The 16,783-nt window shown below is 43.6% G+C and overlaps 1 protein-coding gene and 1 pseudogene across 1 annotated transcript in view; both read right to left on the bottom strand.

The window, feature by feature from the left end:
• FGF2 (fibroblast growth factor 2) overlaps nt 1-16,783 on the bottom strand; it is a 62,959-nt gene that overhangs the window by 31,619 nt on the left and 14,557 nt on the right.
• LOC116754286 lies at nt 15,125-15,632 on the bottom strand (annotated as a pseudogene).

Raw genomic sequence — 16,783 nt, forward strand, 5'->3', positions numbered from 1 at the left:
ACTGAAACAAACCACAGAAATTAAATTGTAGTACTCAGAAAAAATAACATGGTGTCAAATGCACACATTTTGGACAAATTGAACAAATTTCAGACAGAATTGGACTCATCAGGCTTCACCACTTACTAGCTGAGCTTACCTCTTCACCTGCACAATGGAAAATAATTGCTATTGCACAAGCCTATAGTGAAAATTAGATATTAGATCTCTCTGCATATGTAAAAGTTTTAGTAGAGCCTTGTAATCATCTATGTAACCATCATAGATGTTGGCCTCCTACTCTACACCTGCTTCTTCCTATTGCTTTGTTTTGAGACTCAAGGATTATACGATGTGTTAGGAAACCTTATACTTGATCTAGGACATGAGGATATCTAGAAAAGGGCAAGTATGATCTACAAAATGGCAGAGGCATCTTTCAGTAATGTCATTTATGCTGTACATAATGTCGTACCCTACTGAGGCTGACTCTACCTATGGCAAATAAATTTATAGTGTCACTATTCTCAAGGGAAGTAAACTAAATGGTACTTACTGCAAAGAAGACACAGACCTTATACAATTTCTCAATCTATTATCCTGTGTTTATTATTCCTTCATTCGACAAAATGGTATCAGTTGCCTCATGTGTCAGGAACTGGTCTAGGAGCTAGAAATACAACAGTAGCCAAGATCTACAAAGTCTGTGCCCTCATGGGGCTTACATTCTGGTGGCAACTGCATGGTGTTTCTTTAGCTGGGCCAGCATTAATGTTATTTCTCATTTAAATAATTTTAAGCTTAAGCAAAGTGAAACTCTTAATTCAGTACACAAAAATAATCGGAAAGAAGCTGCCTAATACTATATTACAAAGTTCACTATATGGATCTACCACTGACAAGCACTTATATTCCTGACATCCTGTTCTGAGAACATTGTACACATTTTAATTTCTTACTTACCATTCAAAAAAAACATATTAATTTAAAACTTGGTGGTACAGTGTGTTAGCTTTCCAATATAATTACGTTTTTGAGTCAAAAAGTAACTGAGTCAGGTTTAGTAGTCTCCTTGGAACAGAAATTACTGAGTAACTGACAACTAAATTCCAAGGCATAACCCACTGGTTTATTTTCTTCTGTCAGGAATCATCCAATTTAATGCTGAAGACCAAGCACTGAAAACTTTTTAATGCAGATAACTGACAAAGGAGTGTATGTAGCAAAAGAAACTCATTTGCTAAAAATGAAAAACTTTAAATCTCCATACATATGTGGAATACCAGAGGTAATAATCAGATAGATTACAAAGATCAGCAACCTCAATTTATTTATCTCCTCTTTTGTTTGTCTAATTTGACTAACGAGCTTCACACTGACTCTCTCCTTAAACTTTTTTTTATCATTTCCTTTTGCATATCATCCCAGAAACCAAAAAACACACATTCCATTCTTCTCACAACTCAACTGGCTGGTTAAAGTTTATAGATAAGAATATTAGATACACACACAGTTCTTTCAAATTCTTAACAACTCCTCGGTTTGCAAAGAAGGTTAAAGGTAGACATAATATGAAAGAAAGAAAAATAGGAAGGAAGAAAGGAAGGGAGGACCTTAGAAATCCATGAATTCTTTCATTACTACTCAATCAGGACATGGCTTTATGAGTCCATTAAATCTCTCTCTGTATCAAGCCTTATATCCACAAAGTAGAAATTGTTTTCATCGTGGGACTTAAGACTACCAATGGTGACAAAATATTTAAAAGAGTTTAAATAAAAGTAAGTGTAATAGGGGCTTCCCTGGTGGCGCAGTGGTTAAGAATCCGCCCGCCAATGCAGGGGACGTGGGTTTGAGCCCTGTTCCGGGAAGATCTCACATGCCACGGAGCAACTAAGCAACTAAGCCACAACTATGGAGCCTGCGCTCTAGAGCCCACGAGCCACAACTACTGAAGCCCGCGCGCCTAGAGCCCGTGCTCCACAACAAGAGTGAAGAGTAGCCCCAGCTCACTGCAACTAGAGAAAGCCTGCACTCAGCAACGAAGACACAACGCAGACAAATAAATAAATAAATAAATAATTTTTTTAAGTGAGTGTAATATAATATGTCTGAAATACCAAATTTCTTGCCAGTTACGTCTAAGCCATATCATTTAATTTCTGCAATAAAATTTTTTTTAAATGTACCGTTGATTTATGCCAAAGACAGGGCTGTTACAAGCAATTCCAATCCATAAAAACCTACAGAAATCAATTTTCTCCAATATCTCCTCTACTGGATCTATACTTCATGTCCTAAAGTGGAAGCGTTTGAGGTAGCTGAGCTACCTCAAGAGCAAGTGTAACACAGGTCCGAACAGCTGTAGACATTGGATGATTCCCGATTCTTCTAATAACACAATGGCAATGGCTTTTACTTTGTAAGTGGCATCAAGTAATGAAGTCATACTGATAGCAAGAAAGAGGGAAAGACTATCTGGCACCTTGTGGCATTCCAGAAGCTCAAAGTGCAATACAGGGTTAACGCAGAGCTGCAGAGCAGCAGAGAGAACTTCAAAGATGGAGAGAAAAGGCAAGAGTTCAAAGCCTCAACACCCATCAGTAAACAATCACAACAGGTTGATAGGTGGAGAAAATAGAATACCTCCTCTCACCCTTTCCACAGCTACCAGGGACCCCAGACAATATCTGACTATCGTAGTGTCAGGGAGAGTGCAGAAATGCCTCCCACCCAGGTCATTTCTTGGCCTGCTTTGAAGCGGTGTGTAATTCAGGAGGGAAAATTCCGTCAACCTTTGGCAGGGGCATTTTCTGGCAATGGCTGCAGTAGCAACAACTTAGTGAGCTGGATTTCAGGACCAGACGCTGTCTCCTGGCATAGAACCCCAAGTCAACTCTGAGGGCACACAGGTATAAACAAGTACCAGCTTCCACCTACAAAAAGTCCTCAGCCCTACATAAGTGTTAAAGGCTATTTTCTTCCCAGAGACCAGCTGTGGGAGAAATGGCTCTAAAAATAAGGGGGCCACAAAATTACAGAAATGGAGAATAGATTGGCAGTTGCCAGAGGTGGGATTGGGGGAATGAGTGTGGCTATAAAAGGGCAACCTGAGGAATCCTTGTGATGATGGAAGTGTTCTGTGTCTCGGCTGTGTCGACGTCAATATCCTGGTGTGATACTGTAAAAGGTACTGCAAGATGTTACAGTTGGGGAAAACTGGGCAAAGGGGACATCAAATCTCTATTACTTCTTATAACTGTATGTGAATCTAAAATTACCTCAAAAAATTTTTTAACTAATTTTAAAAGTATCAACCAACTAGTTCAAAATCTCATCTAGTTTAATAGTCAATATTTGAAATATATGCTTTAAGATACAAAGAATTATTTAAGAGAGAAAAAAAGCCAAGTAATATAAAGAAGATAGACTCCTCTAGATATTATTTTTACTCTAAGTTCCGTTTCCATGGAAGAATAGAAATGGACGTAATTGAGAACCCACAGGTGGAACAGCCCATAGACCAAATAATTTGCCTCCAATGTATGCAGGTTTTTCCATTCTACAACTTGTTCACTCACTATGAGTGCAGTCCTATCTGGGCTCATGGAATAAAACACAATACAACACAGTACAAAGATCTGATGCAAAGTTTCAGTTAACACTCCATTTTTATGATTTTACTCTAATAGTCATGGGGAAAATATGAAATGATTCTAAGATGAATCACTGTTTGAAAATTCTTTTTTTTTTTTGATCGCTTATTCTACTTATCAGATTCTCAATTATTCAGAGGCTCAATACATGGTCTATGGGCTATTGTGCCACCATGGGTTCTCAATTTCTTCCATTCTCTATTCATAGCCTCTGAATACTCCCATTAGATGGTGAGGGAACAGCAGGCAGAGGAAAGAAGGATGAAGTTCAAATACCACTTTTGCTACCTGTTTGTGGCCATATTAAAAAGTTAGGCGGTGGAAGGAGGTTATGTAAAGGTTATATAAAGACAAGACAGAAAGATTCTGTATGCCTCAGATAGCTGAATGTTATAGAGCATTACATTTTTAATCAGTAAAAGAACGCTGAGAACTGCTCTGGTGACCCCAGAACATGTGGTCACTTCCCATTTCTTCCTATTTCCTATAATGTTACTGAATAAACAGGATGTGCACCGGCTCCTGGGGCCGGCACCTGTGCTACGTATGGGAAGACGTCTTCCAGCAGAGGCCTTCCGAAGCTGGAGGTGGAAGCACCAAGGTTTCAGAATCGCTGCTGTTGTCTGAGGAGACCAGCGGCAGACAGGCCCCTGAGGAAGTCAACAGCCTAATATGGACCAAATTGTTCAAAGTCAGACACACCTTCCATCAGGGGCAGCCCCTGCTATAGGCTGAAAACTATTTTCACTGAAAAATAACAGCTGATGTTTCTAAAGTTTAGTTCTATAATATAAATCAATTCTTGAAAAATCCTTAGCAACTCCTTTGGTTTGTCTCAGAGTTCAGCATTCAAGGAGCACTGCAAATACTTGTACTAAAAGCAGGGTAGCAAACTCAAAGGCCTACAGGGACCATGTGAGTAACAGACAAGAGAGAAGCACCTTGGTGATAAGGTTAGGAGAAGCAGGGAATAGCGGGGACCGTGATAAACCGGAGAACATATACCCCTCCCAACCAATGGGGCAGCCACTACTCAGTACCGGCCAGGTGCTTGCACGTGCGTGCGCACATATACACACACACATACAGAGTTGTGACTGGAATTTGGCTTGCGGATCACCAATCTGAAATCCCTGTTTCATAAGGCTATTAACCCGGCCAGAGTGCCCTGCAATCACTAGAAGCTCAGATAGAGAGTAATAGCAAAAATATAAACTGCCTCAAACAAGTATTTCTGCAACCAATCCAACATACCCAAAAGACAGAGCACCCTCCTGATTACAGCCTTTTCTTGGCGATTCTTTCTACCTTTTGGAAATGCTCCTTGGATGATCTGAGAGAGCTGAGGTCTCTCTCAAAGCTAAGCGCCCCATGGAGATAACGCAACCAGCTTGGCTGGTCACGCGCCTGCCCTAGGGGTGAATGCCAATTAGCTATTTGCGTTCCTGGCACTTCTTTCTGGATTGAGGAGTTCACATTCATCCTCAAAAATCACACAATTCAGGCAGCTCCAGAACAGAAAACAGAGCAGCAAGTGTGTGCCTGGGAAAGGAGGAGCTTCGGGGGAAAGGCGAGGGGGGCACAGGGTGGAGGAGGGGAGCTGTCCAGAGTGTCCCAGCTATTTTACTGCACTCTCCACACAGTCATTCTGTTTGACTGGTAAAATCATTAGGAAAACACCTTTCAAAGCAGGCTTAAGACAAGAGAGTTTTATTTGACCCTCATGAAAATAGCCTGGGCGGCACGTCTCTTGGTCAATGACGAGCTTTACTGCGGCCTCCACTTTGGAAAACCCTGATGGCAGCCAAGAGCTCGAGGCCCATCTCCAAAACTTCTGAGGAGGCCCTCCCAAGGAAAGCTCTCCCCTGCATCCCCTGCATGACATAGCTGGGTGGACTTAGTAGGAAGTTGGAAACGGCCCCTCTGCCTGAAAGTCTCCAAGAAAGAAACAGGGCCCCTTCTTCGGCTGTGCTGAGAAGTTAACGGAATAACTTTAAAGGAGTAACGGGGTCACAGTTAAGAGAAGAGCATGGCTCCACCCCAAAGAACGCAGCTGCCTTGAAGTCCAGGTTAATAAAGTGAAGTGGACTACTCTGGAGTTCAGTTCTTTGAAACAGGGTATTTGAAACTGTGGCTGAAAGCTGGCACAGTGGGAGAGATTCTTCCAGTATGTTTGCCATTTCCGTACGCGATATCTCAATTACTGAGGTTAAATACTATCGCTGGTTTCACAAAAATACGACGCCTCTGGAATGGAAATGAACAGTATCAAATTAATGTCAGGGATTAACTGAATACGCCTGTTCAACTTCCTCAGGTTAATGCCTCTCTATGTTTATCACTTTATAATGTTGTTCCCTCATATGGACAGGAAGTTATTCTTTCAAAGTCCAATTTTTAAATGTTTATCTGACCCAAAAGGTTTATAGATCTAAAAAATAAAAAATGTAATAGGTTTCTCTTCCCATGTTCCTAACATGTTTTATACTCTCCACCTACAGAAGAAACAGGTGCTCTCATTGTGCCGTGTAACTAGCTAAGTAAGCCTCACTCATCCCCGCCTCGGTCAGCGTCTAGAGCACATGTATTAAGTGCTGAACAAATGTCTATTTTTAACGGTGAAGATAATTCATGGAACTGCCTTCTGCATCTCTCTCCATTCAATATAAGAGAACATACAGGGGGCTTCCCTGGTGGCGCAGTGGTTGAGAGTCCACCTGCCGATGCAGAGGACGCGGGTTCGTGCCCCGGTCCGGGAATATACCACGTGCCGCGGAGCGGCTGGGCCCGTGAGCCATGGCCGCTGGGCCTGCGCATCCGGAGCCTGTGGTCCGCAGCGGGAGAGGCAACAACAGTGAGAGGCCCGCGTACCGCGGAAAAAAAAAAAAAAAAAAAAGGTTACTGCAGCCATACACGTGTAAGATAATAAGAATATGCACGCTGAAAGCGGCAGTGAGGACAGAGAACAAAGGAATAAACACCAGGGTTTCATGAAGTCTGGATTTTGGTAAAAAAACAAAAACAAGAAGGGGGGAAAGTTATGTTTAGGTTTTCAACTTGGAAATAAGGAAAAATGATGGAATAATTTGGGAAGAAAGTTGACAAAATGAGGATATCCAGTTTATGATCCAGCACCAGCTTCCTGCTCAAGGAGAACGATGAATTGCTTATTTGATTGGAAGTGAATTAGTTACGTTCAAGCTTACAGAGTGACATCCGAGTGAAGTTGTTTTCCAGACAGTAGGGGTTTGGAAACTGGATGTGGCAGAGACTTATTTTGGTGGCTCCAATGAACCACACCTCTTGATAGTCATACCTTGTGTAGCCCCTCCCATATTGACTCTAGTCTTGGGCCGTGTTGCTTGAATTTAGTCAATGGGACATTAGCAAACATGACGTGAACAGTGCTTACAGATGGGAGCTCTGGTCTTGCGATCCAGCCTCTATGAAAAGAAGCCCAAGCTAGTCTCATGGAGAGACCGCGTGGAGAAAGGAACAAATCACTGGAGTTTCAGTTACCCTGCCAAGGCACCAGACACGTAAGTAAAGCCATCTTAGGTATTCCTGTTCCAGCCACCATTTGACTGCAGCTACTATGCTAGCAGAAGAACCATCCAGCTGAACTACAGTCAATACACAGAATCATGAGAAATAATAAAATGGTGATTTTAGAGCATTAAATTTTGAGATGTTTGTTACACAGCAATAGATTTCTCAAGCACTGGAGGACAGACGAGATATAAGTCTATAAAAGGGAGCTTTAGGAACAGTAAACAGCAGTCACAGCTAACGTTCACTAAGGGCTTACTATCTGACATGTTAATACAACATTATTAACACGGTGGCTATTATTAGCTAGCATCCCTGCTTGGCAGATGAGGAAACTGGTGTTTATAGAAATGAAGTAATTTCACCCAAGATCATACAACTAGAAAGGCACAGCTGAGACCTAAACCCAGGTCTACCTGTTGCCTGCACAAATGTGGAAGACAAGAATGACCTTAACAGAGGAGTGAGAATAAAGGGGAGAGGGGGCCGGGGGTAGGACCAGGGCAGAAAGAACAAAGACTTGATTACAGTTTTGCATTTTTCTCTAATTTCAAGAATAGCTGTTCAACACAGTCTAGTTAGGGAGTGAATCAAATCTAGCCCCTATTTAGAAAGTCAGCTCTGTTGTCGTTCTCCCTCTGCACTTAACTCTGGTAACAGCAGGTGTCCCCTACAGCCACGTGTACAGTCACTGCTTGCCCCCATACGTCTCTTGCTTTAAGATCATCACTGGCCATCTCCAGGGACACAGCTGACACGAAGTGCCCTGTTTTCTGGGTTCACACGCTTTTCCTTTGGCCACGCCTGTTTCTGATGATATTATCAGCCCTTCCCCAAAACTGATTGTCAAAACCCTCCAGCAGAATTTGAGTCAAAAATCCTTAGCGCTTGGCCCTTGAAAATCATCTAGTGCAGACTTTTCAGTTCAAGATAAGGAAGCAGAGTCCCAGGTTGGTGGATTGCTTTGCCCAAGATCACCTAAGGACCCAGGGTCAAAAGTCAGCGGTCCTAACCCTCCTTCTCTTGCTGGCTGCAGAGCCAAACTGCCCTGAGAAGCATGTCACTCTATTATTTTCTCATCTGCCATTCTTCAAGAAATAGCTGGTTGAAATCACGCTGAAACTGTGCCTTGTTCCAAGCAATGAGTTGTGTGATGATGGAGAGGGTAAGGGGAAAACCGGCGAATGGAGAAAAATACCAAGAAGTAAGGGAATTTATCTCCCCAAAGAAAATCTTCTTATACTGTGTCTTCTTATTCCTCATAATAAAAAGACAAAGAGTTAATTGCTATAGTTTATAAAGTTTTAAAAAAAAGTCACAAAAGTACACAAATAGGAAAGCAAATAGCATCTGGCTCTAGTACTCACACTTCGATCCCAAAAAAGGAGCCTAGAATCATAATTGTTGAATGTATTCCCTTTCTCTGTGCCACGGAAAGTCATCATTTTGTTTTCTTTTGCTCCTTTCTCCTTCCCAGAGTTGGAATACCTCTCTGAAGAGAATGCCAAGAGCCCACACAACTAATTACTCAGGAGTTTTGAATATGAAAGTCTGTTTCAGCCTAAATCTTCTCTTGCATATTCCTGGATGTGTGTTTGTTTTTCTTCTCTTTCTTCCTTTCCCTCTTCACTTTCTACCTCCCTTGCCCTGTCTGCTCCCCTGATTTAATTTATCCTTTCTGCTTCCTCCAAAAGATATATGAGGTTACTAAAAAGAGAAAAAAAAATCAGACATCTATAAAGGCATCCACCATTATCTCGACATTATTTTTAGAGGAATAGGAAAGGCTTTAGGCACAGAAAGTGATTCTTCTTGAGATGCTCTGAACTGAAACCTCTTATCTCAGGCATGGAAGGGAGTCGCCCTCCCAAGTAAACTGTTCCAAGACCAGACACAAAATACAGCTCACTTTGTTCAACTCATACCTTTTACTGTAATTATCTTTCCCCCCCCAAGAATTTCTAAAGTATTTTACTTTCTATCTCTAAGGGAACGGTGATTTTCACATGAAGAAAAGATTATTCAGAATCCAGGCATATTCTTCCAGCTGGACAATAACAAGGGATCAAACTCCTGACGTGCATTTTTTCAGATTCGTGGAAAGAACTTTTAAACCAGGAAGGTGCTTTGCAGATGACCTGCCCCAACACCGATGTTCTTAAAAATAGGAAACAGTTGCTTTGACCAAAAGATGTTTTCCTTACCCCACCCAGACCTCTCCCCCTTGCAACACTCAAATCCTAAGGGCTGCTGGTCATCACAGGCCATTGCAACACCACTGGGAGCTAAGCACACTGGGGTCCAGCCAATTCTTCCAAAGAGCCATTTTCCACTGGAATCCAGCCTCTCCCCTCTTAGCATATGCAGCTGTTTTCTGGCTTCCTGCAATGGCAGCTACGATATAAATTTCCCACGACCACACTGAAGTCTTTCATCCTTCAAGGTCCATACCCTCTCTTCCTCTTTGTCAGTGCTATCCACTGACCGTCACTGTCACTCACTGAAAACCTTGGAATTAGGCACCCTGCATCCCTTGCCATCATCTAGAGAGATGGCACTGTTCATGCAGAAGACCCACCAACAATCGAGCCTCCGAGATCCTTGGCTTATCGAGTCTAGCAACCTGCATTCACCACTCTCATGGCCATGCCATCATTCGAGAGCGGCTTCATCTCAAACTCCGACATGGTATAACCTCACTTCCTTCAGCCGCTTTGACTTAAATGGTGGAGTCAGGTTCAGTTATCTATCCGTCCGTAGCCTCTTGCGCTTCCCTCCTTATCACTCTGAGCTCTGCGGGGCATAACTCAGTTCTCCTGCTTTTTCTTTCTCGCACTTCTGCCATCGAAGCTCCAATTTTTGGATCAACATAGCCATCTGGCTTCTCCACTCCTGCACTCGCGCTGTTTAACCTACACAGTGGAAACGTCCCCAGGAGTGACACAACCATCCAGACTGGTGTTGTTATGAATGCGGGTCTCCAGCCTCAAGTGAGCCATCAGCGACCGTGGGCACATCCCGGTCTCTGTCCTCTCCCATTCCCTACAGCAGCCATAAGACTTAGAGCTGGCTCTACAGGCCCAGCCCACAGCCATACCTCCCTCCCGGAGATAACACTGCCTCCTGCTTCAAAGAAAAACCGAAGATCGCAGACCTAAGGTCCCTCAGTGCTCCCATACCTAAAACATATTCACTCATACTGCGCTGACCAAGCTAAGCTCATCATTTAGTGGAACACATTTGTCTTTTCTTTCTCTCTCTTTTTTTTTTTTTTTTTTTTGCCCCGGACGCGCAGGCTCAGCAGCCATGGCTCACGGGCCCAGCCTCTCCGCGGCATGTGGGATCCTCCCGGACCGGGGCACGAACCCGAGTCCTCTGCACTGCAGGCGGACTCTCAACCACTGAGCCACCGGGGAAGCCCCTTTTTTTTTTTTTTTTTTTTTAAACAGCAACTAAGCCACCAAAGAGGGTTTGTCATTTTGTGCCATTTTGCTACAAAATCGGCACACTGAAATCTCTGTGTATCTGGTGTTGTCTGGCATGGCCTTTTAGCTTCCCAGTGGGGAGGCACCTTGCCCCTGAGGACATAAAGATAAACAAAGAGGCCCAGTTAAGGAGACCCAACAGTCCAGGGTGCGGGTAAGGGAGATGGGCAGTACATGGAGAAACTCCCCCGCTCTTGGCCCAGCACCTAATCAAAGCCCCTCACATCCCCTGCTCTCTCCCAGCAGTGCCAGTGAAGTAGAAAGGCATCTGACCCTTCCCTTACTTCTATGTCATCTTGGACCTCTCATGAGGCTGAGACAACTGACAACAGAAGTGCCTCTAGTTATGCTGATACCCCTGCTTCTAATCAATGCTAGTTTGAGGATGATGTAAGACAGAAGCAACAGACGTTTCCAATCACAGACTAGAACATGACTTTAAAAAAAGACTAACACCTACCCAATCAGACTGCAGCCTCAACTGCCCTCTGCTGTCTGGTCCTCAGAAACAGGCATCTGAGGCCCAGTTCACTTCTGTGATGAGGGACAAGCAGGGCAGCCTTTGGAGCATTCGGCAGCTGATGGAGACCAGGGACAGCAGTAATGCTATCTGTGACCACAGGCGACAGCCTCGAACATCTCCACGTGTAAGTATTACTCTGACTTGTTGGGAATCCTTTTTTGTTTGTTGATTTTAATAATATCCTTTCTTCTGGAATAGGATCATTATTCTCGTTTTCAAAAATCCTAAGGAAGCAAAACTAACTCGCGTGTGTTGGGGGAAGGAAAAGAGAACCAGAAGAAAAAAGCTAATGAAAAACAGTACAGAAGTTCCTCCGAAAATTAAAAATAAAACTACCATATGATCCAACAATTCCACTTGTGGGTATTTATACAAAGAAAACAAAATCACTAACTCAAAAAGAAAATCTGCACCCATGTTCACTGCAGCATTGTTTACAATAGCCAAGACATGGAAACCACTTGTGTCCATCACTGATGGATGAATGTATAAAGAAAATGTGAAATACACACACACACACAAATATTGTTCAGCCATAAAAAGGAAGGAAATCCTGACCCATTTGGATGGATCTTAAGGGCATTATGCTAAGTGAAATAAGTCAGACAAAGATGTATGCTGTATGATATCATTTATATGTGGAATCTTAAAAAAAAAATCTTAGATACAGAGAACAGATTAATTAATCAACTGCCGAGCCAGGGGGCTGGGAAGGTGGACAAAATGGGTAAAGGAGGTGTAAATGCACAAACTTCAAATTATAAGATAATCAAGTCCTGGGGATGTAATGTATGGTACGGTGACTATAGTTACCAATACTGTGCTGTATAATTACAAGTTGCTAGAAGGGTAGATCTTAAAAGTTCTCATCCTAAGAAAAAAAATCTGTATCTATGTGAGATGATAGATGTTAACTAAACTTACTGTGGTGATCAGTTCATAATATATACATATATCAAATCATTATGTTTTATAACTAAAACTAGTACAATGCTATATGTCAATTATATCTCAATTCACAAGAGGAAAAGGGAGGAGAGGAGGGAGAAGGGGCAGAGGAGAAAGAAGCTAGCCTCCATGTTCCCTGGCAAGCACCAGTCATGGAAGGTGGAGCCTCCTTGGGGTCTCAGTGGGGACCAAAGCAAAATGATCTCAGCATGAATAGGAGGCCAGTCTCGTGCCTCTCTCAGGAACCCTCCGCCCCACGTCCTTGGGATATCGCTGTGAATAAGGGGGTCCTATCCAAGTCAGGGTTGAACACTTAGGCCAGTCTAGGATTTATGCCAACAAGGGCCCTGCGATGGTTAATGTCATGTGTCAACTTGGCTGGGCCATGGTGCCCAGATATTTGGTCAAACATTATTCTGGATGCTTCTGTGAGGGGTGTTTTTGGATGAGGTTTATATTTGAAGTGGTGGACTTTGAATAAAGTGGACTGTCCCCCATAATGTGGGTGGCCTCATCCAATCACTTGAAGGCCTAGTAGAACAAAAGACTGACCTTCCCTGAGCAAGAAAGAATTCTGCCAGCAGACGGCCTTCTGAACTTGAACTGCAACACTGGCTCTCCTCTGGGTCTCCAGCCTAAGAGGTTTCCAGCTTCCATAATCACATGAATCAATTTCTTAAAATAAATCCCTCCTTCCCTCTCCTACTCTATCTCATCTGTATCTCCTAATGGTTCTGTTTCTCTGGAGAACCTAACTCAGTCCTCCTACAAATTGAACTGCTACGTGGTCAGGAGATAAACAGCTGTTTAGCTGTTGCCCTTGGTAACATCTTCACCAGCAGGACTAGCCTCTGTGATGAGACTCCAAAGTCAGGCTGACCTTCAGTGAGCACGGCTGTTCGGATGTCAAACCCCGTCCACAGGGTCAGTCCAAACTGCACCCGCGCTGGTCTCCTCCCTTCCCAGAGTCTCCTTGCTTCCATTAAACTTACTCCATCCCTCTGTGATCTGATCCAGTCCCTTCATGTCTCTTCCAGCCCACTGCTGCACCAGTATAGGACTTTCCCAAAGAACACGGTTATGATTCACCTTAAAAAAGTAAACGATATTATGCAGAATACATTTAGATTTAGATTTTTGGCATGCTTTGACTTAGAATGTACAGTGAATTAGAAATAATTAGTACTAATTAAGCACCATTTCCCAAAGCAAAGTAAAGCAGTTTTACTGATAACGACCAAGGCCATGCATCTGAGTGGGGCTTAAGAGGAAATAAGCCAAAGAATGGATGAAGGAGTGAGAAGTGGGTTCCTTCTAGGGGACAGGCATAGGCCTGGGCACTGCTCACCAACAATCATCTGTGTGACCGATGGCCAAAGACCCCCACCCATAGCTCCACCCTCCCAAGACAGAAGCCTCTTGGTTACCATCTCATCTCTCTCTGTCCCTTCATATTCACATACCCCAGAGAATAGTATACACCATCTGTCTCTGCTCCCTCACTCCATTCATCCTTCTCAGAAATCTTTATATAAATAATATGTGGATATATAATTGTTAAAATTTTCCAAATACATAGATAAAGAAGTAAGGATTCCCCTTCATTTCTTCTCTCTCAATCCTAGCCCCCTCTCCAAAGTTATAAGCACGAGTTAGCAGTTTGGTATACATCCTTTTCAGCTCTTAGCCTACCTATTTACTCCATAAGTATATAGTTCTTTTGTGTGTGTGCATTTTTATAAACGGGGTCATTTTCTTGTTATTCCAATAACTTCCTTTTTGTTTCCAAAGACAAAATGATCTTTTTTTTTTTTTTTTTTTTTTTTTTTTTTTGCCGTACGCGAGCCTCTCACTGCTGTGGCCTCTCCCGTCGCGGAGCACAGGCTCCGGACGCGCAGGCCCAGCTGCACCGCGGCATGTGGGATCCTCCCGGACCGGGGCACGAACCCGTGTCCCCTGCACTGGCAGGCGGACTCCCAACCACTACGCCACCGGGGAAGCCCCAAAATGATCTTTTAAATTCAGTTTCAGAAAAAGCTGTCACATGAATTTGGTTTAGAAAACATGACAATAAGAGGCTTGGTTTTTCTGTAAATGCAAGGAAAAGAAATAACCGTTAATAGGTTCAATGATAATTTTCTGGATCTTCCTCTTGCATCAGAAGCTGTATCTCTTCTCCCCAAAGCACCTGCTCCAAGAGCCAACTCACTCTCTGTCTGCCTCTAGCTGGGACAGGCTAATTCCCCTCCACCACCCCTCTCTTCTTTCAGTCACGCTGTGTTGGTGCTAAAGAGCCTGGGCTCTGACCAATGAACAGAGTTGTCCTTAAGCCAACAACCCACAGGCAGCGGGACCCAAAGCCCCACTCCCAGTCCCGACAGCAGAGGCCACAGAGCTGGCATCGTTTCCACTGTCTCAGGAAGAAGGAGCCAAAAGCTGACCCTCGGCACAAAGCAAGGCCTAACATGAAGAAAGACTGAGCGCTCCCAGGCCCAGAGTAGGCTGCAAGTTACAGCCAGGAAAAGGGAGTTATTGCAGTCATTCCACCTTTAGAAATAAATAAGGGGGGGGGGCTTCCCTGGTGGCGCAGTGGTTGAGAGTCCGCCTGCCGATGCAGGGGACACGGGTTCGTGCCCTGGTCTGGGAAGATCCCACATGCCACGGAGCGGCTGGGCCCGTGAGCCATGGCCGCTGAGCCTGCGCGTCCGGAGCCTGTGCTCCGCAACGGGAGAGGCCACAACAGTGAGAGGCCCACGTGCCGCAAAAAAAAAAAAAAAAAGAAAGAAAGAAGGGGAAAACTGGACCCTTTTCCACTACTATGGTTCTATAAGGTCCTCTACTGCTGAGCTCCAAGGGGGATCTGCAAGCAAAAAGGGTCTAAACAAATCAGGAGGACTCTGCCCTGGCTGAAGACAGGAGTGACAAGCAGGAAGACAGGTCAATGTAACAATCTGTAGGAAGATGATGCTGGGAACTTCGGCTCCTCACAGGGCTGCCAGCCCTACAGAGGACAACACAGTAAGAACCAAGACAAGCACTCCAGACTGGTATAGCTGGGGAACTGTCGGGCCCTTTCTTGATCCCACATCAGGAGTCAGATCCCATTCCAGGTGTGACACATGAGAAGGAAGATGAGTGCAAATCTGGCTGTGTGGATCACTGCTGGCCCCAAATACAGGGACTTCACAAGTTCCAAATGAGACTCAAAGCTTCCAGGGATCAAAAGGGCCGACAAGCAAAAAGAAAGACCCCTGCACTCAAGGCAATACCAGTGCCGTGGTGGCAAATGGACATCACCATGGGAAGAGACCAGCTACAGATAGCAATATGGGGAGACAAAGGGTGCTCTGAACCACTGTTGTTATTCCAGAACCTCTCCATCTCTTCTCTGGCTGTGGTTTCCAAAGGAACAGCATTTCTGATACAGAGCTGAGGACCAAGGTGGGCACAGAGGCAATGACGGCCAATATGTCTCAACAAGAGCACAGCCATCTTGGGTTCTGGCCTGGACAGAAGTCCAATAATTTCCTTTTTTCTCTTGACAAAATGGAGACCCTTCTCTTCTAATGTCTGTACCTCACTTATGATGTGCCAGACAATGATATAAGAGATCTACATTTCTCAACTGGACTACCACAATAAATTTCCTAACTCTCCTCCCTACTCCCAGCCTTATACCCTTCGATCCATCCCACACACCTGCCTGAGTGATTTTACAAAAGCCCAAATCTGATATTCTTATTCTTATGATTACACTCTTTCACTGACTCCCCACTGCTTTGAGGATAAAGACCAAATTGTTAGCATGGCTTACAAAGTCCATCACAATCCAGGCCCTTCCATACATCAGGACAAAACTATAATTCGAAAAGATACATGCACCCCTGTGTTCAGAGCAGCACTATTTACAGTAGCCAAGACATGGAAACAACCTAAATGTCCATCAACAGATGAATGGATAAAGAAGATGCAGTATACATATAAAATGGAATACTACTCAGCCATAAACAATGAAATAATGCCATTTGCAGCTGCGCGAATGGACCCAGAGAGCATCGTACTAAGCAAAGTCAGAAAGACAAATACCATATGATATCATTCACATGTGGCATCTAAACTATGACACAAATGAACTCATCTATGAAACAGAAACAGACTCACAGACATAAAGATCAGACTTGTGGTTGTCAAGCGGGAGAGGGAGCGAGGGAAGGTTGGACTGAGAGTTTGGGACTAACAGATGCAAACTCTTATATAAAGAGTGGATAAACAACAAAGATATACTGCACAGGGAATGATACCCAATATTTTGTAATAACCTATAAAGGAAAAGAATCCAAAAAGAAATAGATATATGTGTATGTACAACTGAATCATTTGCTGTACACCAGAATCGAACACAACTTTGTAAATCAACTGGACTTCAATTAAAAAAAAAAAAAGAATCCTGGCCCTTCCTACGTGGCTGGCCTTACCTCTTACTATAACCCTACACTCTGGCCATGCCAAAATGTTTGCAGTTCCCAAAGCATACCAAACCTGGAGCTGCTTCCTTGGCCTGCATGCCCTTATGAGTCTTCCAAGAAAAATTAGTTGAGCTGCAAAACATGTATAAATAACCAAATGAATTCTGCTGCTGTATG

Source organism: Phocoena sinus, chromosome 5, assembly GCF_008692025.1.
Source record: "Phocoena sinus isolate mPhoSin1 chromosome 5, mPhoSin1.pri, whole genome shotgun sequence".
Taxonomy (NCBI): domain Eukaryota; kingdom Metazoa; phylum Chordata; class Mammalia; order Artiodactyla; family Phocoenidae; genus Phocoena; species Phocoena sinus.